The 23205-nt window shown below is 41.8% G+C and overlaps 1 pseudogene; it reads right to left on the bottom strand.

The window, feature by feature from the left end:
* Positions 1-583: 583 nt before the first annotated feature.
* LOC146066201 (5S ribosomal RNA) lies at positions 584-702 on the bottom strand (annotated as a pseudogene).
* Positions 703-23205: the final 22503 nt, after the last annotated feature.

Here is a 23205-nt window from a genome sequence, read left to right as displayed (position 1 = left end):
GGACATTTTCACCAGCCTACAGAGTTATACACCTTACTGCCACATAACTCCCATTCTCTACGCCCTTCACTGGCTACCTGTAAAATGGCGAATCGTTTTCAAGATTGGCTTACTCACTTTCAAGGCCCTACATGACCAGGGCCCAAGGTACCTGCAACAGCTGCTGATCCCTTACTGTCCTACTCGATTACTACGATCCACTGAAGAAGGACTACTAACAGTACCCAGAATCTCCCTGAATTCATCTGGGGGTCGAGCTTTCAACTTTGCTGCTCCAACTCTGTGGAACTCTCTTCCTCGCACAGTGCGAGAAGCGCCCACTATAGAATCCTTTAAAAATAGACTAAAGACATACTTATTTACTCAAGCATTTCACTGACATCTACTGTTAAGCTTGTTTTGTATTTCGAGCTGTAAAGACAATGTGTGAAGCACTTTGAGTCCTATTGGGAGAAAAGTGCTATATAAATATCATTATTATTATTATTATTATTATTATTATTATTATTATAATAGATGGTTGCTCTAGCAGTCAGTGTCTCCCACACTCATGATCCTTGGGGCAAGTGTTACCCTTGTGGTTATATTACCACACCAGGTCTTCTCCAGGGGTCTCCCACCTGGGTACTGCCCTGGCCCTTCACTGCTTGGCTTCCAAGTTCGGAGAGGGTTTGGGCAGTCCAGTGAGGTATGGTGGTAATAACCTGGGTATTGTCACCATATTAATAGTTGGTTAACTGCAGGCAGAATTGGACAGAGAGGTGTAACCTTAGTGCTGTGTGACAAGGCACAAATGTGTCAAAGGGGGAAAGATTGAATTATAAATCACACTTTGTGGTTAGGTTATTCAGGCAGAGGGGTAATCCCCTACCAAATATTCCCCAGTCGCATTTAGAAACCTTGTAGACTGGAAGGGATAATAAAAATAAATATAAAAAAATATAACAACATTTCACAATTTATCTAATCTTATGGAAACAGCAAATTTAGGGTTAATCTACTCCCTACAGGTAGATAAAGGAAATGCCCTGCTGCTGCTGGGCCCCCAGTAGTGCCATTTATACACAGAATGCCCCCCATAGTGACACACGCATAATGCCCCCATAGGGCCACATGCACAATGCCCCCATAGTGCCACATGAATAATGCCCCCCATAGTGCTACATGCATAATGCCCCCTGTAGTGCCACCAGCCTAATGCCCCCATAGAGCCACACGCATAATGCCCCCCATAGTGCCACATGCATGATCCCCCCCAAAGTGCCAGATACAAGCTTCATCTTCAGGACCCACCCACTTCATCTCCAGGACCAGCCAGCTTCTTCCCCAGTAGTCACCTGGTGAGTAGAAGACGGGAAGCTGAGTCATTGCAACCTTGCTAGCTAGACCTCAATCCTGGGATTTCGGCCCAGTACTCTTTCACACCAGCCTAGTCCCGGACATTCCCTGAGCCAACCCAGGAAAATAGGCCAGTGTGGAAGGAATATTAAAATAAATGTCCCTGATAGCTCTTTGTGATGTTATCTACATGAGATGTCCATGATACCCTTCTGTTATGAAATATCCCTGGGACATTACATATATTAGAAGTCTCTGATGCAGCATATTTACACCCTTTAACTGTGAATAAAGATAAATTGTATACAATTTAACATGGCAGTTAGGATCTGATTGGTGGGTACATTATCTCTATCCACTTTATCACTCTCTAGGCATTAAGGTGAGGATTTAATTTATTAGGTTATATAAGGTGAGAATGGCAACATGAATAATGAGGTCCCTATGGTGGTTTTAATTTTTTTTTCTCCATATTTTAGTACATTTTTAGACAAAAGCAGTTGTCCAAAGCTCATTACATCTGCTTAATACTGTAGGTGAGTGTAGTGTGAGGCATTATATAGGAAATCTGACATTGGTCGAAATCGGTTAAATGATTGTCTCCACTTTGCAAGGGAGATCTGATGACCACAACGATCCAGGACAACAAAAAAGATAGCAAATGCAATAATGGATTTCTTCAGTAATCACTTTATTGCAGTGTCAACAGTAAATAGGCAACTGTGGCACTATTGTCCAAGGTGTGAAAACTGCTTATTGTAGGTTAACATTATTCATCCTTTTTTTTACTAGTTATGTGTAGTAATGATCAGCCATTTCTTTTGTAATGTAATCATTAAATTAATTAGGTAAATGCATGTGCAGATGCTGCATGGCCATTTTCCACTGACAGCTCAGGATTGGGACAGATTACACAGTATTATTTATGTCCATGTTTGCGAAAGGGTTAAATACAGAAACGGTGATGAAAATGGTTGGATATTGCTCTTAATCTGATTAAATGAATTTAAAAAACTAGAAATACTAATTGCACATTTTAACACAAAATAGTTCGGTATTATATCAGTGAGGGACTGTAGATAAAGCCTCCGGAAAGCATTGCACAAGTACATGAAATACATATTTTGTAGATGATACTTTTGATTGCACTGTTTAGAGAATAACTAATCTGCCAGTTTACAAATTAGCTTTTAAGAGTTTAAAAGTATCTTCTTCAAACCAAAGCAGTTTGTGAAATTTGTCAGAAAGAGAGATCTGCTGATCAGGGAAAGAGTGAAGTCTCAAGTGAAAAATGAAGTCTAATCAATGTACCTAAATCCATTAATTCTTGCTGTAAAAGGCTTATGGTCTTTAATTGCTTTATCCTACTAAAGAACGTATAAGTAAAACTCAAACATTGGCAGTGTGCTCATTTACAAGTCAGAGGAAATAGGTTGGTGCTTTATTTTTATCTACATTTGTGTATCTTCTCTGCATTAGATATTTACCAGGGCACTGTGGATACATAACAATGAACCCATCCCCAAAGTTCCATCTAACATTTCAGGAGGGTACTGTAAATAAATCCGCATAATTCTCAAAAATGGTTGGATTATTTTACAGAACCTAAAAAAATATGTGTGTGTGAAATAAGTTTTTACAGTGGGCCAGATGATTTTTTTTAAGGTATTAGGTACATTTTTATATAACAAAAAGTACTTTATTTTCGAATGCATAAATTGTATCCAAAACATACTTAGCTACATTTTTGTGCTCCTCTCCAGGAGAAGCAGTTTGGGGGGACGGAGACTGATGTCATTAAGCCCCATCTCCATCCCAAATACTGGGTCTACGAAGAAGGGGTGAGGCTAAATTGACACAAAATTATTCTATTTGCGTAATTTTAGACCCATCTCGTCCCCGAAGCACCACGATCGCCACCATTTTCGCTGAGGGTCTGGGGAGGATGCCAGGGACTTTGCCCACCTTTCCAGAGGGCCGGAAGGGCTACCTAATTTTAAGGAGCAAAAAGAGATGACTATCATCATCCCACTTTATTCATTCTGCAGAATGAATTAAAAACACTGGGGGAGATGTATCAAACCTTGCAGAGAGATATAAAGTACCAGCCCAAAAGCTTCTAACTCTCACTTTCAGGCTGTGCTTGACAGTTAGGATCTGATTGGTTGACACTTTGGGTGAAATTTAATAGGATGAGAGATTCAGAAAGTGAGAGATTTGGTAAGAAATCTCCAGGGGGTTTTTTAAAGCAGCAATCATTTACACTTCAAAATCAAACTGGTTTTGCAGTGTAATGTTTGCCGCTTTAAAAAAACTGGAGATTTCTTATCAAATCTCTCACTTTCTGAATCTCTCATCCTATTAAATGTCACCCTTTATATCACCCCCACCATCTGGACTGAAAAAGAAAAGGCTAAAGTCTCAAGCCTAGTGGTCAGCTACAACAAAATCTACATAGAACATGTGACTCACAGTGGAGATTGGCGTGTCCAAGGGTATACAAATGTGAATAGTAATATGTAAGAGTAGTATATCCTGTAGTAAAAAGGTTGATCTTTAGAGATCATTGGAAGAATGGAAGGCTGGTGCGTTAATGTATTAATTTACTATATGTGTTGGTCAGATCGAGCAGTCTCTAAATAGAAATAGATTACCGCTACAACTGATACCAGAGTAACGATGCCGTAAAGCGGAGTTTGGTGTCAATATAGCCGGCTAATGTTATCTGAGCCTGTCAGTCACGGTGAGTGGCCTGAAAGACGGAGCACGAGATCATAAATACTATATGCAGCTCTAGTCTGAAATCAAGCAGACTGCGGGCATATTACTGACTGTGCCCACCACAATATAATTAATATTTTAAAAGTGGCACCGCTTAGCGGAGATTAGCACCGATAACCAGTAAAAATATCTGGCCAGCACCACCTAAGTCCGTGAGACATTGGACAGATTCACAAACTGAGTGCAATACAATATATGCAGTAACCTACTCACTCTGAAGCCGAGCGAATTATTGGCACATAACATACAGTACTGCGATTACCGCTATATACTAAAGTAATGGTACAGCTGAGCGAAGGTCTATATTTTGACTGTCAATAGTCCGAGTGACAGGGCATGAAATAAACACACAGCATCTATTTGCAGTAACCCCTACTGTGGGGCCAGCGAAACTTACCTGCACCCAAAACTAATATATGGAGGCAGTAAAGTAAGAAATAAGACTGCATATATATAACAACTGCTCGAGAAACCAAACGTGTCCACACACCATTGGGGTTAATGCAATAAGAATTGAATAAATTGCTATAAAACCCGTCAAATTATAAATGAACAAGTTTCCTATTCCTTTGTACTTCAATTAAAACCCTGCAAAAAATACAACCTATACATTGTATCCACTGCCCGACAACGTATGTACAGTATGTGAAGCAACCAATAAAATTGAAATTGCTTCTAATATAAGTCGTAACATAATAGAGGAATCTGACACAATACACATAATCAGATCACCCATACGACCTTCCTGACAGTGCCTTAGAGGCAAAAACATATTGTATCCCAATTGCGCACTGAGTGAAACATAACTACATAATAATCAGATAACACAGAGATTTTGGTTGCGTAATCTGCAGATATAGGGGTAAGCCCCCAGGCCGTACATTAAGGCATCTCTGTCACTGGGGGTCCCTAATACTGGGTATGGGTCTGGGGTGTGGGCCCCAAACATGCCGACACAGGCTAAGTACTCCAGGGCAGCACACAAATGAAAATTAGTAGGGGTTAGTAAGAAGCACATAAGTGCTATGTAGGGAAGTGAAGGTGGGATTAAAATACAAAATATATACAATGTGATAGGAAAAAATAAGTGTTAATAAAGTGTTAGGGTGTGCTAACCTGGAGCAGACCAGCCCTACCAACACAGGGGGCACCACACTCCCAAACCCATCCCATTAGCAGTAACATATGTCTGGACTTAATAGCCTAGTGTAAGGCCACATGATAATGGCGTATAACATCTGAGAGCCAGCTTACCTGGAGCTACCCCTGGCTTCTCCAATGGCACTCAGGTGTCAGCAATCCCTCCTAATGCTGACCCATCTATGCCTCTCTCAACTGCACAACACTTTTGTTGGTAAGCTGCTCAATCAGAGGTGTGTCACAAAAGTGTAGTGCCTTAGAGGCAGCAGTGTGATTTCTTAGAGTGGCATCATTTGTATTTTGTGTATTATCTGTGTGAATATAACATCAATATAATAAATGGGTATCACGAACAAGTACCTCTCTACCTTATATTAGCTAGGTAGCATATAATTAACCAAATCTACATAAATAAATTGTGCCACGGTAACAATACACGCATAAAACTTTTTACGCAGGAGCAATCTCTGTACCTCTGTACCTGTTAGTAGAAAACTTACTGCCTAATAACGACATAAAAGTATTGTCTGACCGAGACATCTGTCAATTGAATCGCACTGACCATACACATCGATACTACAGCGATAAATTTCCAATTGCTCTTGATAAAAGTCGTAACATAATAGAGGAATCTGACACAATACACACCGTCAGATCACCCATATGACTTTTTTGACAGCGCTTTAAAAAAACAATAGTGTGATTCACCAGAGCGGCATCACATGTATATATATCCTTTGTATTATCGGTGTAAATATAACACCAATAATAAATAAGGTGTGCCACGGAAATAACACACACTAATAAGGTTTTTTGTGCGTAACAGCAACACATGAGTAACCTCTGAACGAGGCATTTGTCAGTAGAAAATTCACTTGCTCTAAGCACTGTTTGATCGAAGCATCTGCCAATTGAATGGCACTGAGTATACACACTTATGTTGCAGCATGTGGATATAACTAAACCAATATTGCTAAAATCCTCTCGCAACACCGATTGATACAATCCACCTCTATTATTTCAACCTTAAACGGCTGCCAAACACTAGCGGAATTACAACCACAAAATGAGGCAGAGAATAGCCAATCTATGGGCAGGAGATACATAAATTGAAGCAACCAATTAATCCCCAGAGTCATAAAATAGAGGAGTCTGACAGAATACAGATCACCAGACTACCCATACCACCCGAATTCTGAGAATGCATCAATTAAAAGGCATTAGCATGACCGATTAAAGCGAAATTACCTAAGGGGACACAAGCTTATACTGCAATAGGAAACCAAAAGATAGTGGACCTAATAAAACCTGTGAGACGATCCACATCAAAAGAAACACACACTCATCATCAATTTTAATTAACTGTTCAATGTTTGTTTAAGTCATGTATGTGGTTTATATTTCACTATAACGGTTCTTTTATACTTATACAATTAAAAGTTATATTTTATCGTTTTTTCTTCAGTGCGCCAGCAAAAAAAGACAATCCTTTTCTTTTCTTGCTCCTCCAAAAGTATGTTCAAACAGGTTAAGTAAATGGCACGAAAGAAGTCTGGGAATGAGAGGTGGCTATCAGAGTTCCTGCCAATCAAAACGCCTTAGGAATTGAATTGAACATAGGTGGACATATCTACAGACCACTAGTACCTCCAGGATCCCTGAGCGAAGTTCCATGGGTGGCATCAAGTGACTATACACCAGTAGTCACAGTGGGCATATTGGACCTTTGATTTGACCATACATGTTTGATATCATAAAGGCAGACTGTACAGCACTGTATTTTTACCTCCATGTATATATATATATATATATATATATATATATATATATATATATATATATATATATATATATATATATATATAAATATATATATATGTGTATATATATATATATATATATATATATATATTCTATATGAACATTTTTCTCAAAATAGAGAAATTCATAGATTGTTCAATGGGCTGCATATCGCCTAGATTTTAGATATTATCTAGGCAGGCCTTTTCATCGGGACAGCAGCCTGTATGTGCAAAAGTGCAGTGCAAAAAGACTCTGGCGTTTTACTGAAGCTGCCAGTTGAGGACCTGTGAGGCATCTATTTCTCTATGTTATATTTCTGTGCCTTTTAATTCAGAATGCACCTGACTTGATTACCGCAGGCTCTGCTAAAAACTCTTTATGTGCATATTAAAATGTCCGACTTTGCTCAATGTGTGACTTTTGTGGAAAAAGCAGACATTTCACAGACTCGAACTAAAATGATCTCCGATTACATCCAAGCCATGGTGTGTATTCTAGGGAAATAATGAAGAAGAGACAACTCTGGGGCAACATGAATAAAGTAGACTGCCTACAACCCCACCTTCTCTACCTCCTATTCTGGGAGTGTGGCTGAGGATGATGTATGAGAAGGTAAGCAAAAGGAATAATAAGGAGAGTATTGTAGATATTTGGATAATGTTTAAGGGGATAAAAGTTCAAGACACCTGCCTTGAAAGGTTTGCATGGTTTGGTGAGACTTGTCTTGAAGCTATGACAAAAGCATGGGGAGATGATCTGAAGGTGTAAGCAAGTCTGTGGTGGATTCAGAGCACAGAACAGTGGGGTGCCGGACGGGGTCCCGACAGGCATTCACCCGACGTCGGGATCCCGGCTGTCAAAACACAGACAGCCAGGTTCCCGACGGGCACCTGCTATTTTCCCTGGTGGGGGAGCATGGGAAACGCAGTGAGCCCGCAAGGGGCCTAGTTGCGCTCACCATGCTGTCTGGGTCCGGCCAGTTGGGATCCCAACATCGGGATAATGACTGTCGGGATCCTGACTGTCAGACCCCTATACCACACCTGAACAGTGCACTGAGGTAGACAAAGGAGGAGGAAAAAAGTGAGAAGGAAATAATTATGTCAGGCTGAGATATAGGAGAGATGCTAGGAAGCTAGATCCAGCTGCTGAACACAGATAAGAACTTTATAAACAAAATTGTTTCTGTGCAGTTCAATGTTTTACAATAATTGTATATGTTTTCATCTGTGATAATAACATTATGTGGCAGGTAAGGCACAGTGCTGAACTAATGTGCCGTTATCTCGAACAGCTGTCCTTCTGTTCATCGTCTTGTGTTGTTTCTATAAGATGGATCAGATGTACATTGCAAAAACATATTCTATCCTTAATTGCTGCTTAAGGCAGTAATAACAATTTAGAAAATAGAACTATTGACTTCGTAGTGATATTGGTTCAGTGGACCAATGAGCGTCCCCAATGGGATAAATCAGTCTGACGCAGGAAGAAATCAGAGAGAAAATGTGCAAACGCTGCATGGTGTACATTGGGTCCATAGAAAGACACAATTTGCTCAATATCACAACAGTGGGAATGTTAAAAAGCCTGCAGAAGTGCAAATAAATGTATCTTATGCAGGTAGCATATCTCGTCAGTGTAATATAGCAAGGTTTCCATACGGTCTAACTCTGACCATGGGGGGAAAAACACTGTATAAATAAAAGTATGACACTTGGGGGCAGATGCACAAAGCCTTTGAAAGTGATAATGTGGAGAGAGAGAAACTATCAACCAAGTAGTAGCGATCAGAGGTAGGTGGAATCTTTACTGCACAGAGTGCTGGCTTTACAACGTTAGAGGATCCTAGTGTGAAACTGTAGGTTTGTCAGAGTAAATGTTATGTAATTACAACACAATACAGGTCGAGTATCCCGTATCCGAATATCCGTTATCCGAATTATTCCGAAAACCAGACATTCCAGAAAGTGAAAAAAAAAATTTTGGTACTTGTTTCCTAGCACGGCCACACCGATTTACATCGGGGTGGTCGTGTCGGAAAAATCGGGTCGATCGCGTCGCATGCGATTTGGTCGCATGCGATGCGATCGACGCGACCGACCGATTTTCGACCCGATTTTTTTATTGAATGAAATGTAAATCGGGTCCCTGGGACCCGATTTTACATTGGATTCAATGTAAAATTTTCCCAACCCCCCCAAATTTAACTGCGTACACCCCACCCCACGATAGACGCCAACCCGAAGCGTGGCGAGCGCAGCGAGCCCGCGAGGGGCGGCGGTGCGCGTCCTCCGACCTTTTCATTCCCCTACTATCCACGTCGGCGTGGAGTTGAGAATAGAATAGTGTGGCGAGCGCAGCGAGCCACCGAGCCCGAAGCGTGGCGAGCGCAGTGAGCCCCACGAGGGGACGCGTATACCTGTGAAGTTAGGGGATAGTAGGGGAATGATAGTAGGGGAATGAAAAGGTCGGAGGACGCGCACCGCCGCCCATCGCGGGCTCGCTGCGCTCGCCACGCTTCGGGTTGGCGTTTATCGTGGGGTGACGACGGGGACATCTATAATGTGAAATGGGTCATATTGGCCCATTTCACATTTTTCACATTTTCTCACTATTTCAATGTTAAAAAATATTTTAACATTGAAGCCTATGGAAAAATCGGGGGCATCGCGTCGGGACCAATGTTAATGGTCCCGACCGACGCGATGCCCCCGATATTTTACCTTTCCCGACACGATTTCAATGTTAAAATATTTTTTAACATTGAAGCCTATGGAAATATCGGGGGCATCGCGTCGGTCGCGTCGGGACCAATGTTAATGGTCCCGACCGACGCGATGCCCCCGATATTGTGTCCTAGCCGGCAAAATGGACCGGATTTCAAAGGAAATCTTGTCCATCTTATGGATCGTGTACCTTAACTTAAAGGTACACAATCCATAAGATTGTGGCCGTGCTAAGAAACAAGTACCAAAATTTTTTTTGCAAAAAACTCACTGGGGACATTTGTAACAGCATCACTGGGGACATGATATGTAACTGGCACTATATATGTGCAAGACAATAATTGCTTGGCATTCAAATTCAGTGCTGAGATAGTACACGCATTTTGTTTCAAGTTTTGAAACCTTGTTTTTTGAACAAATAAAATATATTTGTGTGTATTTTATGTGGTAATAAAATATATTTGTGTGTATATTATGTGTTTATACAACATAAATGCAAGATACTTCAAAATACATCATTGAAATATTAAAATATTCCGAAATACGGAATAATCCGTTATCCAAAATTCTCCTGGTCCCGAGCATTTTGGATAAGGGATACTCAACCTGTATTGCTCTAGATCAATTGTCGGGGGGAGCCCCCTTATCCGGGTACTCACAAAATTCACACTATGTCTGGCACATCAATATGGTGTCCCGTGGTTTCTTTCCTACTAGTTTCTGGACCGGATAAACCAGATGACAACTAAAGTGAAATAAAATCCACTTTATTATGACATAGCAAATAATAAAAAAATGGAGCTGGGGTACTCATCTTAGGAGTTTCAGGAGTTCTGAATGGATAGATGTTTCTTCCAGAGAGATGGAACCCCGTCACTCATAGGTCACCAGCATCAGCAGGACAACTGTGTGTGGGCGCACACCACACCTCTGCTGAACAGCATCCACTCCAGACCACAGTGCAACCTGTCAATGACCCGCTTAACCACCAATGACTTTGAGGTATCCCCTCCCACCCCCACTCCACATCAGGGAAATCACCACCACACCACCAACATTAACATTATTCCTGAGCACCAACATTTTCCAACACAATTAGTGCAATTAGCAATAAAGTGACGCCACCAGAGCACACACAAATAAACCAAAGAGACTAAGTAAAAACTTTTAACAAGCCATCTGCACTATCACTATGACAAACCCCCCTTCTTGCAGCAAGGTCAGCTGTGATTACCAGGAGGGGACCATAGGTTCCTGGTGAGGAACGTATGGGAAAAAGGATCCCTAAAAGTTTACCTTAGACCCTGCGTTGACCCTCTGGGTCCAAACTGATATTGACATCTACATAGTAAAGCAGAAATAAACACCATTGCATTTTTCTCAACATTTCTTCTCTCTTTTTTTTTTTTCATTTTTCCAAACTGCACCATACACACAAAAAGAATCCCACCTTGTATAGTGTGCTATTCACGTTGCTTTTTCATTATCTCTAAGGGTGAGAACCATCCTCAAACCAGCAGCACGATCCCTAAATCCTTCCCCCTTCAACTCCATATTCCCTTCCTTCCGTCCCCCCAAACCAAGCCAACTCCCCATAACCAATTCCTCCCCCCTCAATCATGCCCTCACCTCCTCCAACCCCCCCACCCACCACATCACCCATGTCTAGGGCACTGCAAACTTTCTTTGAAAAGCAGAGCTGAGCTGGCAGAAAGGCTTCCCATTAAAAGCGGTATCTGCCAATCGCAGCCCCTAGGCAAAATAACACTACTGCATACAAATAAAGACCTAACATGTATGTTGGTAAATATAATTACGGCTGTACATATAAATATAAGATAGTATACATGCAACAAAACACATAAGTTATTATATGTACAGGCAGCTCACAGCACTGATTCCAACCATGGGCCTTATTCAGATCTGTGTGCATTCGCACGCAGATCCGATGTTGTCCATCTGCGCATGCGCAGACGGGTATCTGCGCATGTGCAGGCATATGGTGGGTGCACCCACGGCGACCTTTCGGGTCGCCGGGTGCACGCACCCATGGCAGCGAGGGGGGGGCGGAGATGGGCGGGGGGCGCCGGGCTTGCCCATTACCATATGGGAACGCCCAGCGTTCCATGGGCGTTCCCATGAGAACGCTGGGCGTTCTCATGGTAATGAGGCAGTGACGCGGGTGTGTGGGCCAGGTAGCTGACATCACCGGATGTCAGCTGCCCGCCCATATCATGCCAGCATGCACGCAAATGTAAGTGACTGAAAAGTCACTTATATATGTGTGCACGCTAAACATCATTCGATGGCCGGTGACCATCGAATTATGTGGGCGGACACCCCAGCAAAGCAAATGGATGTTTATGCAAAACATCCATTCGCTGCTGTGCGGCCGAAGCCGCACATTGCTGGGGCGTAGGGGGGACGTGCGTTCCCCGGGTGGGGTTTGGTGGACTCACAAGGCTGCAAATTTGCAGCCTTGCGAATCAACCTGAATAAACCCCATGTCCCTAACTGTGCAGAGTTTATATATTCTCCCCGTGCTTGCGTGGGTTTCCTCCAGGTAATCCAGTTTCCTCCCACAATCCAGAAATATACTGGTAGGCTAATTCACTCCCAACAAATTAACCCTAGAAAGTCTGTGTGTGTGTGTGTGTGTGTGTGTACATGTGGTAGGGAATATAGATTGTAAGCTCCACTGGGGCAGGGACTGATGTGAATGTTCAAATATTCTCTGTAAAGCGCTGCGAAATATAAGAAACTGCTAGTAAATAAATATTATAAATAAATATTATCACTTCAAAGTTTATATAATACCATAAGAAACTACTATAAAAAACACAAATGCTGAAAGCATTTTAAGAAGGATGGGTTTGTAACATTACATGGGGGAAATAGCTGCAATAGTTCTCCAAAATTCCAAATGTAATGCCAGCCCTGAGCAATATTTTCCACATCGCCTATATTTTGAAAACATTTTCTGCATGAATGTCAGCAGAGCAATTACTTTGAATCTCTTTGTTGTCACAGCTTTCTAACTTAATGAGTAATTAAACTGCATTGTTGGCATGAAGAATTTATAATTGTGTATTCTAAAATGTCAGACCACCGCTTTTACAGAAGGCCAGAAATACCACTGTCTGGCTGCATGTCACCGTCTTGCCTTCCCTTCACACCATCTTTTCAGGCTTCTTTCAAGTCAGTGAAATGCATGCAAGTTATTTATTGAAATTCCTATGATGTATAAACATGCAGCACATTCTGTTCATTCATTCTGTAAATGAACTTTAATTTGCTAATTGTAAAAAAATTGAAAAAGCAACTTCATGTCACATTTATTTTGCGTTGAATTGTACACAGACTTGCTTTGCTCTTCATCCAATGTTAAAGAGTGTTTATGATTAACTGTCTCCCATGCTCCATATTACTGAGGCCATTTATGAATCATACTGTATGGGCCACTAAACTCACTTTGCGTTTTCAACTGTGCAGCTAGATGGTCTGGCAAGCACACACAGACTCTATGCATTCCTTGCACCTCAACATATCTCTACTCCTGCCACACTACTTCACAAATCTCTTGATGACAGTCTACTGTGATATCCCTGCATTATCTAACATATAAAAAAGTAAATGCTACCCACTATCTTCCTCTATTAATAAACCATACCCTTATTACACCTAAAATATAAAAATAATTTGCATCTGAACTCTCGGTACTTATGTAGTATCTGGGCTGCCGATTTTCTGATTGTATGCCTTACCTTAAGGCATACAATCAGATGAGATTCGATGCGATTTTCGGCAAAATCGCATCGAATCGCATCCGATATCGCATGCGATGCAATTCGATGCGATTTTGCATAGGATTCAATGTTAACAAGGTCCTGTTCATTTCTCCACTATCCAAGTGGGCATAGAGTTGATTTTATAAAGCGTGGCGAGCGCAGCGCGTGACCGCGCCCGAAGCGTGGGGAGCGCGGCGGAAAACATTTTACGTAATCCGCGGCCGCTCGCCACGCTTCGGGCTCGGTGGCTCGCTGCGCTCGCCACGCTTTATAAAATCAACTCTATGCCCACTTGGATAGTGGGGAAATGAACAGGACTATGTTAACATGGAATCCTATGGAAAATCGCATCAGATCGCATGCGAAATCGCATGCGATTCGATGCGATTTTTCCAATCCGATTTTAAAATCGGGCGCCCAGATACATAAGTACCGAACTCTCTTAAGGAGCCCATACACGGTCCGTTGTGTATGGCTCCGTTTTGTACTATGCGATGCGCGCTCCCGCGCATCACATAGTACGGTACAAAAAGTATGTGCTGCACATACTTTTTGTACTAGCTATACATCAGATCGGATCGCAGTGCATGCACACTGCATGCACTAGGGATGCGATCTGATCCGATGTGTGCTGTTTGAGCACACAACGGATCCGATTAACGGACCGTGTATGGGGGGCATTGGCTTTACCTATCTCTCCTCTCAAAATGACCATCAGAAAATCTGGAGTCTTGCCTACATTCTAGTCACACACTTTCTTTCCTCATATAATTTTTCTGGAATCTCCTCGGTAAGGCTTTTGGTCCACACTCCACAGAGGCTACACTGAGTCAGATGCAGGCTCGGACTGGCCTGCCGGGGCACCGGGAGATTCCCTGGTGGGCCCCATTGATTCATGACTCCTCCCACTTCTAAAGGGGGGTTGGGCCGCCGACGAACTCGCTGTAGCTAGGCAGTGGGGTGCCGGGCTGAGTTCAGGTGGCTGCGCAGTGCAGGCTAACGTCAGGTGACTCGTCGCAGATGTCCACACTCCGCAGCAGCATCATGACGTGTCACCTCTGTTGGACCTGCACACGCTTGAGTCGTGTTTCCAAGGGCTGGGAAGTTTGCTGCATCACACACACTGAGGCCCTTATTCAGATCTGATTGCAGTACAAATTTGTTTGGAAAATGGACGAAACCATGTGCACTGCAGGTGGGGCAGATGTAACATGTGCAGAGTGAGTTAAATTTGGGTTGGTGTGTTGAAACTGAAATCTAAATTGCAGTGTAAAATTAATACAGCCAGTATTTAGCCTGCACAGAAACAAAATAACTCACACAAATCTAACTCTCTCTGCACATGTTACATTTTCCCCACCTGCAGTGCACATGGTTTTGCCAATTTTCCAAACAAATTTGTACTGCGATCAGATCTGAATAAAGGCCTGTGTGTGAGCTGCTTCCCGCGATGACCTTGCTGCACACCCGCATGCACTGAAGGAGGATAGCATCCGTGGTGCCAGCCTCACGCCGTGACCTAGCGGATTCGAATCAGAGAGGATAGAGGTAAATTATTTATGGTTTATAAAGACATATAATTTTATTTTTTACAAGTAGTACTGTAATACTGGTTGCATAGTAAATGCTTGTAGTGGGCTGTCTCCCTATTGTTAGGGAGCATCCTAGAATAGATCCAGTTACTGGAGGAAGATTGTTACTCAATAGTGCAGCATAAGGGCACAATACCATCTCCGAACTGGAGTGATGATCTTGACTGAGTGTGACCTGCAGTAGCTGCACCTGCACCATGGCTTATGTTATGCCTCTTATTTCTCCAAAGGGCCTGATTTTGACCGATTCGCACAAGGAAACAATGTATTTAATCACATTATGAGTTCACCTCGGCAAGACTCCCTTCTGGCTGCACTATGGGATAATCATCCTGTCCCTTCTCCACTATGTAATCAATCAGTATACTCATTTACCTCATTGTCCTCCATGTGCTGGTCCTGGAGCAGAATCCTCCTATTAGTGCTGGATGCCATATTGTTTACTGGCTCCTGTAACAAAGTTTTGGCCAGGGAGGAAAAAATGATGTTGATGTAGAGAAAACCGTAACCCCATAACCCTATGGGCCCAATGCACTGCATACATCCAATAGCAGGCTCCTGCACAGCAGCGTAAACCCTAACCCTCCCTCCCGCAGCATGAACCCTGACCCTCCCTCCCGCAGCATAAACCCTGACCCTCCCTCCCGCAGCATGAACCCTGACCCTCCCTCCCGCAGCGTAAACCATGACCCTCCCTCCCACAGTGATATTTGGCATTTTTGTGTAGAGAAGAGTACAGTATTAGAATAAGGGGGAAATTTACTAAGAATACGAATACAAAAATTGTATTTGTATTGTTTCTACGAATGAATACGACTGCATATGTCTTATGCAAAGTAGTGATCCGGATGGGAATTTACAAAGCAGTCAAATACGACTGCTTTGTAACCCTCCGATGTCGTATTAATTCGTATTAACGGCCGCTAATATGAATTAGTGTAGGCAGTCTGCATGGATCAGTCAGATCCGTGCAGGCTGCAAGGTGTAAAAAAAAATTGAAAAGTAAATAAATAAATAAAAAACAGCGTGGGGTCCCCCCCACAGCTGTAACCAGCACCAGGCTGAAAGAGCCAGGGCCGGTAATAAAAAGAGGGATGGGTTGTGTCAGTCGCACAAGATAATGAATGTTAGTAAGGACCCCTAAGTACATATAGTCTAGTATAATGTATGGAACTTAAAGGGGTGTGCTACCTATGGACACGATGATTAAGGACAAGATTTACAGAGAAAGAAAGAATGTCCTTAGTAAGGTGCACCTCAAAGAAAATATAGTATAAAATTTAACTTTTATTAATTCATATTAAAAGGCTGCGAAAATTTATTAAAATTGACAAATAACATATAACATGGGTGGAGAACATACAATATTAAAAAGAACTATGGTGGCAGGCAGGAGTGGCTGTCCAATGTTGGTATCAGATTGATTGAAACAGGCTACCATACATATATGGTGCCTGATAGGAGTGGGTGAAATGACCTCTTACAACTCCAATGTGCCACTTGGTGAGTGAATGGGTTAACCCGTCCTAAATAAATGCCGTCGGGTCTTTTAATCTCAGCCCGGGCAATTTATAAGAACACCTGGGTTATTCATGGGAGTGGGTGTACTGTATGTGAGACACCTCTAGTACCTCCCATGTATCCCTTCAACTGCTGGTAAGTGTGTCACTGGGATATTCCCCCACTTGGCTGATAGGACAGAGAAGTAACAGAGCCTCCTTAGTAGTGCTGGGTATCCCACTAGGTCAATGCTCTAGGGAATCTCAACCCAGGGAGGAAATTGCCTCTTTAAGGTATATATATCTCAGTCTGTCTCACTACCAGCCAGCACCCAGTTAGACTGGTGTATGTGGGTCCAGTACAGCAGTTACAGGGATAGTCACCCAGCTAGGCACAACAACAATCAAAATACATTTGTAAGAAAAATAATAAACATGGAGCCAACTGCCTGCGCACCGCTAGCCTGGCACGCGCTTCGCAGATTAGCTTCCTCAGGGCCAACCAGATGCTGCCACGTATCGGGTTTAAATACGTCATGCACTTGTGTAAGGTCCAATCACTATGCACGGATCCGTCGCGCCTCCAGCGCATCACCTGGGCTCTCCCGTCCTATAAGGTGATGCGCTGGCGTCTAGCGTGTTGACGTCACACGCATCCGGCGGTTGGCATGGTAACCATGTCTCAAGTCGCCGTCAGTCGTGCTATTGGTGGGCGTATACCTAAGGACGCGGGTGTGTATGTAGTCATGGGAGCCGCTGACGCGTGCCTCCCAGATCCTCTCTCATTGGTGGAGCCTGTCCTAGATTCGACGTTGTCACGGAGACCGCAATCAGCGTCTCTTTCATGACAACAAAGTAGAGATCACTGCCCGGACATCGGGTGATCGCCGATGCCCAGTATATGGATCTGCCTCTGTTGTTATAGTTGAGAGATAAAATCCTACTCATGTGAGTGTATTCGTGAGTATTACATGTCTCCAACTTATGATAATGTATCAAGATGGATGGCAAAACATAGAGTCCAAAAGGGAAGTATAGGAAACGTTGGATAATTATGTCTTATTATGATATATAACAGATGGACATCCTGATATAGTATAACTAGAATTGGATCATCAATATAGATTTATACACATTACATATGTATCCTAAAATGGTGAAATATAAATAGGAAGAAAAATGGGTTCACTAAGTGAAGGTGCCCGGAAACGTGAGATGTGTCTGCACAAAGCAGAATTCAGCTCTATGGGTGTATATGACGGTGAAGTATATTGTATATTTGTATTATTTCATCATACATGACAATACAATAGTATGTGAATTCATGTGTAAGGGTCCTAATATAAGGTCCAAGATTATAATAAAAAAGCATCAAACGGTCGTGTCCTCACACAGTGAGAGAGAAAGGAAAAATAAAGTGACATCATATTCAAAAAACAAAAGTGACGTGCTGAAACCAAGAAACGACGGTTGTAATATATGTGAAGAAAGGATACCAAAAATAAAATTAAATAAAGATCAGGAATTTAAAGAAGTCAAAAAATTAGAAAAATTATTAAAAATAATAATTAACCTAACATAGGAATTTTTCAATGATCACAGTAATGTCCAAAAGATATGTGCATAAGATCTCCAGCGTGTCTGCCATACGCTTCCAAAGTCAGGTAGGTACCCATGGGGCCTGGTGATAGTTCTAAAGGAATGCCGAATAACTATTTTCTTCGTTAAGACCATTGGGTGCGCAGGCAGTTGGCTCCATGTTTATTATTTTTCTTACAAATGTATTTTGATTGTTGTTGTGCCTAGCTGGGTGACTATCCCTGTAACTGCTGTACTGGACCCACATACACCAGTCTAACTGGGTGCTGGCTGGTAGTGAGACAGACTGAGATATATATATACCTTAAAGAGGCAATTTCCTCCCTGGGTTGAGATTCCCTAGAGCATTGACCTAGTGGGATACCCAGCACTACTAAGGAGGCTCTGTTACTTCTCTGTCCTATCAGCCAAGTGGGGGAATATCCCAGTGACACACTTACCAGCAGTTGAAGGGATACATGGGAGGTACTAGAGGTGTCTCACATACAGTACACCCACTCCCATGAATAACCCAGGTGTTCTTATAAATTGCCCGGGCTGAGATTAAAAGACCCGACGGCATTTATTTAGGACGGGTTAACCCATTCACTCACCAAGTGGCACATTGGAGTTGTAAGAGGTCATTTCACCCACTCCTATCAGGCACCATATATGTATGGTAGCCTGTTTCAATCAATCTGATACCAACATTGGACAGCCACTCCTGCCTGCCACCATAGTTCTTTTTAATATTGTATGTTCTCCACCCATGTTATATGTTATTTGTCAATTTTAATAAATTTTCGCAGCCTTTTAATATGAATTAATAAAAGTTAAATTTTATACTATATTTTCTTTGAGGTGCACCTTACTAAGGACATTCTTTCTTTCTCTGTAAATCTTGTCCGGTAATAAAAAATCAGAAAACCCGACAAATAGGGGTTCCCCGTATTTTCAATACGGCTGCTTAGTAAATCAGGAACCACCATTCTTTTGAATGGTGATTCCTGTCGTATTCTAACGATGGTGTATGCATTCGTATTTGTAAATACAAATATGAATGTCCCATCAATATGAATACAGGTCGAGTATCCCGTATCCGAATATCCGTTATCCGAATTATTCCGAAAACCAGACATTCCAGAAAGTGAAAAAAAAATTTTTTTTTGCTAAAAACTCACTGGGGACATTTGTAACAGCATCACTGGGGACATGATATGTAACTGCCACTATATATGTGCAAGACAATGATTGCTTGGCATTCAAATTCAGTGCTGAGATAGTACACACATTTTGTTTCAAGTTTTGAAACCTTGTTTTTTGAACAAATAAAATATATTTGTGTTTATTTTATGTGGTAATAAAATATATTTGTGTGTATATTATGTGTTTATACAGCATAAATGCAAGATACTTCAAAATACATAATTGAAATATTAAAATATTCCGAAATATGGAATAATCCGTTATCCAAAATTCTCCTGGTCCCGGGCATTTTGGATAAGGGATACTCAACCTGTATTTGTATTTTTGGCATAGTAAATGCCAAAAATACGAATACACCCAAAAAATTCGTAAATTTCTCCCCAAATAACAGCTCTCAGCACACTCTGTGTTTGAAATTAATGTTTGGGGGTGGGGGGGTGGGGGGGGGGGGGGGGGGGCGACGACACTATAGAATCAACGTTTATATGTGAATTTGAATACTCTTTTTTTACTCCCCTGAACACTTTCTCTGTCATAGATTTGAAATCTCTCATGCTGAATCTCCATTATGAATCTCTAGCACAAATCTCTCTGTGTGTGGGCTCATTATCTGAGAAATTCAGTTTAAGGGAAATCTCTCATGCTGAATCTCCATTATGAATCTCTGGCACAAATCTCTCTGTGTGTGGGTTCATTATCTGAGAGATTTAGTTTAAGGGAAATCTCTCATGCTGAATCTCCCATTTTGAATCTCTGGCACAAATCTCTCCTTGGGCCTTATTTTGGTTCATTCTTTCTGACAAAATCCTTCTTAGATGGACAAAACCATGTGCACTGCAGGGGGGGCAGATGTAACATGTGCAGAGAGAATTAGATTTGGGTGAGTAATTTTGTTTCTGTGCAGGGAAAATACTGACTGCTTTATTTTTACACTGCAATATAGATCTCACTTTGAAGTAAAACCCCACCCAAATCTAATTCTCTCTGCACAAGTAACACCTGCCCACCTGCAGTGCACATGGTTTTGCCCATCTAAGAAGGATTTTGTCAGAAAGAATGAACCAAAATAAGGCCCCTTGTGTAAGGCCCTAAGATTGTTTTATATTTACTTAAAGTGCCCATATACGGTACATTTTAACAGGAGTAATGCTTGCTCCTGCACACATCACAATGCACAGAACAAAAGGTATGTGCTGCACTATATTGCATTGCATCATGTTCAAAACACATGCGATGTGATCAAGTACAAAACCTACGTTGCCTACCACACCAGGGCCCTCATTATGAATGACTTGCAAAGCTTCAGAATTTGCAGCTTTGCCAGTCATGTAAACTCCGCCCGCATGCAGATTTTACCCGCATGCATGCAAATGTATGTTTTGCATAAACATACATTCACAGCTTGCGTGCGGGGCAGAAATAATGCGATGATCACTGACCATCGAATGATTTCTCTAGCGCTTGCAGATCTAAGACAATCTCTGGTGTCTTAGATCTTCTGGTCCCTGTGCGGAAAGAGGGCGGGCAGCTGACATCTGTTGATCCCCAAGGATGGGCGTGAAGGCCCGAAACACGTTGGATTTGAGGTTTATAATAAACACGTTTTTCTTGCACTGAAAAGCCGAGAGTGCCGCCTTATCATTGCACACCCTATCGAGCCCCGTTTTCTCACCATGAAAACGGGGCTCAATTGACCCCGAAACGTCGGTTTATTGAGATGTCAGCGTTTTTGTATTAAAACCAGCTTTTTCACTACAAAAGTCTCCTGAGTAACACTGCCCATCCCTCGCTATACCTGTCCATTCTGCGGGGGGCACCGGAGCAGTTGTGTATATATATATATATATATATATATATACACACAGGTATAGGCTACATGTAGTGGAACTAAAGAGGGTGATAAAGCTACCAGGTGTAGCGAAACGCGTAAGGAGACTCCTTGCTACATCCTCCCAACCATTTGGTCTTGGATTGCAGACCCGGATATTCCCATTGGGACACTTTATTCCAATTTTCCAACTCTGGATACAATTTCTCACTTTATCACCATACCAGGAGGTTGAGGACATCACCTACATCCATAAACGTTGTGGAAGTAGTGCCACCTTGGGCCACTCCTGTCCCAAATCCATAATACAGTGGTTCTCCCCCTGGACTAGCGCTTGGGAAATAAGCTTTTCCTTTTGGATATACAAATCCTTGGACCTACAAATCCGGGACTTTCCACTACATCAGAGTTCTATGGTTGGTGAGGACTATTGCCCATTTTTATCATGTTATTTACATATTGATCAATTTTCTATGTTATTTATTTTTATCAATGCTGGTGATTTATACCTTTTAGCACATATTAGCTATTAAATCAATGTGATAGATTAAACAATTGGATATCATTTTTTTTTTTTTAACTACAGAGCTGCTCATCCTCTTTTGTTCCACTTTTTGTCTTGCAAGGGACTGACTATCCTGTCTTAGAGCAGCAGCTTGGCAAGGACAGCTCCTGTCAGGCGCCCCCAACCCAACCTCACTATGTGAGTCTGGGTCCAAACCTTTTTCTGTTTCCACATAGGCTACATGTACCCTGGGGATTAAAGAGGCAGGGAACACATACCCGCCAAGCTGTGTTAGTTTGAAAAGTTTAGATACATTTTATTTTCCCTATATTTATATAGGTGTGAAAAATGTCCCACCAATCCTCTGCAAGAAAACCCAATTTTGCCATCATGATAAAACAAAGACAAGCAATACAAAATTATATGTGTCTCACCTATTCACTGTGGAGAGTTTGATCCCAAAGTACATTTCAGCACAAACAGGAGATTTATGATGTAACCTCATAGTGACTACACAGGAAAATTAGAAGGTAATAACATGTATTACTAAGATGGTAGTAAAAGAGATAAATGTATCCTGAGCCTGCAGGATATTTAAAGCACCATTACACGTATACCTGTAGGGAACATTTTCCAATATAGACATCTTTCCAACTGAATCCGTTTTTAAGCTTCCCCGTCTGCCCTCTCCTCTATTATGTTTAAAATATTTTGCAGTATAATTTCTTTGGGTCAGCTGCCTGTGGGCTTAAAATCTGCACTCATCTGCGTTCTTTAAATGAGGATAAAAGAATATTTTAATTTTTTTTGTCAGTATCAACTCCCTGTACAATATAATATGTATAAAAATGGCAAGAGAAAACCTCATACATCATATAATATTACAAGCTTACTGAATACTTTATTCACAAAAAAAAATTCTCTCACTTTTCATGTTGTTCAAAACTTAGGTCAGACAACAAGGGTGACATTCTATGGACTGCGATTTGGCTTTTTTTGCGTTAATTAGAGCAGAAAATGGCGATATCGCATATTTCCTTAAAATCGCCAATTTAATGTGATGCGTTAAGGGACTGAAATCGCATATTATGTGCGTTAAGGTATGCTGAGTAAAAGTGCGAGATTAATTCACATTTTTATCGCATCCAGATGTTTTCCAATACAAAAGTATAGAAGTCGCTTATTTAATGCAATGCGTATTTGCACATCGCATTTTTTAGGTGCCTAATTATCGCACTTATTTCAGACCAGGGTCTGTTTGGCAAATTAGCCAGAACCCTGCACAGATCGCAATGTTCTGTGCAGGGTTCTGCTGTAAAAAATAAAACAAAGGGTTAAAAAAAAAAACGAGCGCGGGGTCCCCCGCCCGAGCATAACCAGCCCCGGGCTCACTGAGCCGGTGCTGGTGACATAAAATCAGG

The sequence above is a fragment of the Crinia signifera genome, chromosome 3 (assembly GCF_055691185.1).
Source record: "Crinia signifera chromosome 3, ASM5569118v1, whole genome shotgun sequence".
Classification (NCBI taxonomy): domain Eukaryota; kingdom Metazoa; phylum Chordata; class Amphibia; order Anura; family Myobatrachidae; genus Crinia; species Crinia signifera.
This window is presented reverse-complemented; position numbering and strand designations above follow the sequence as displayed.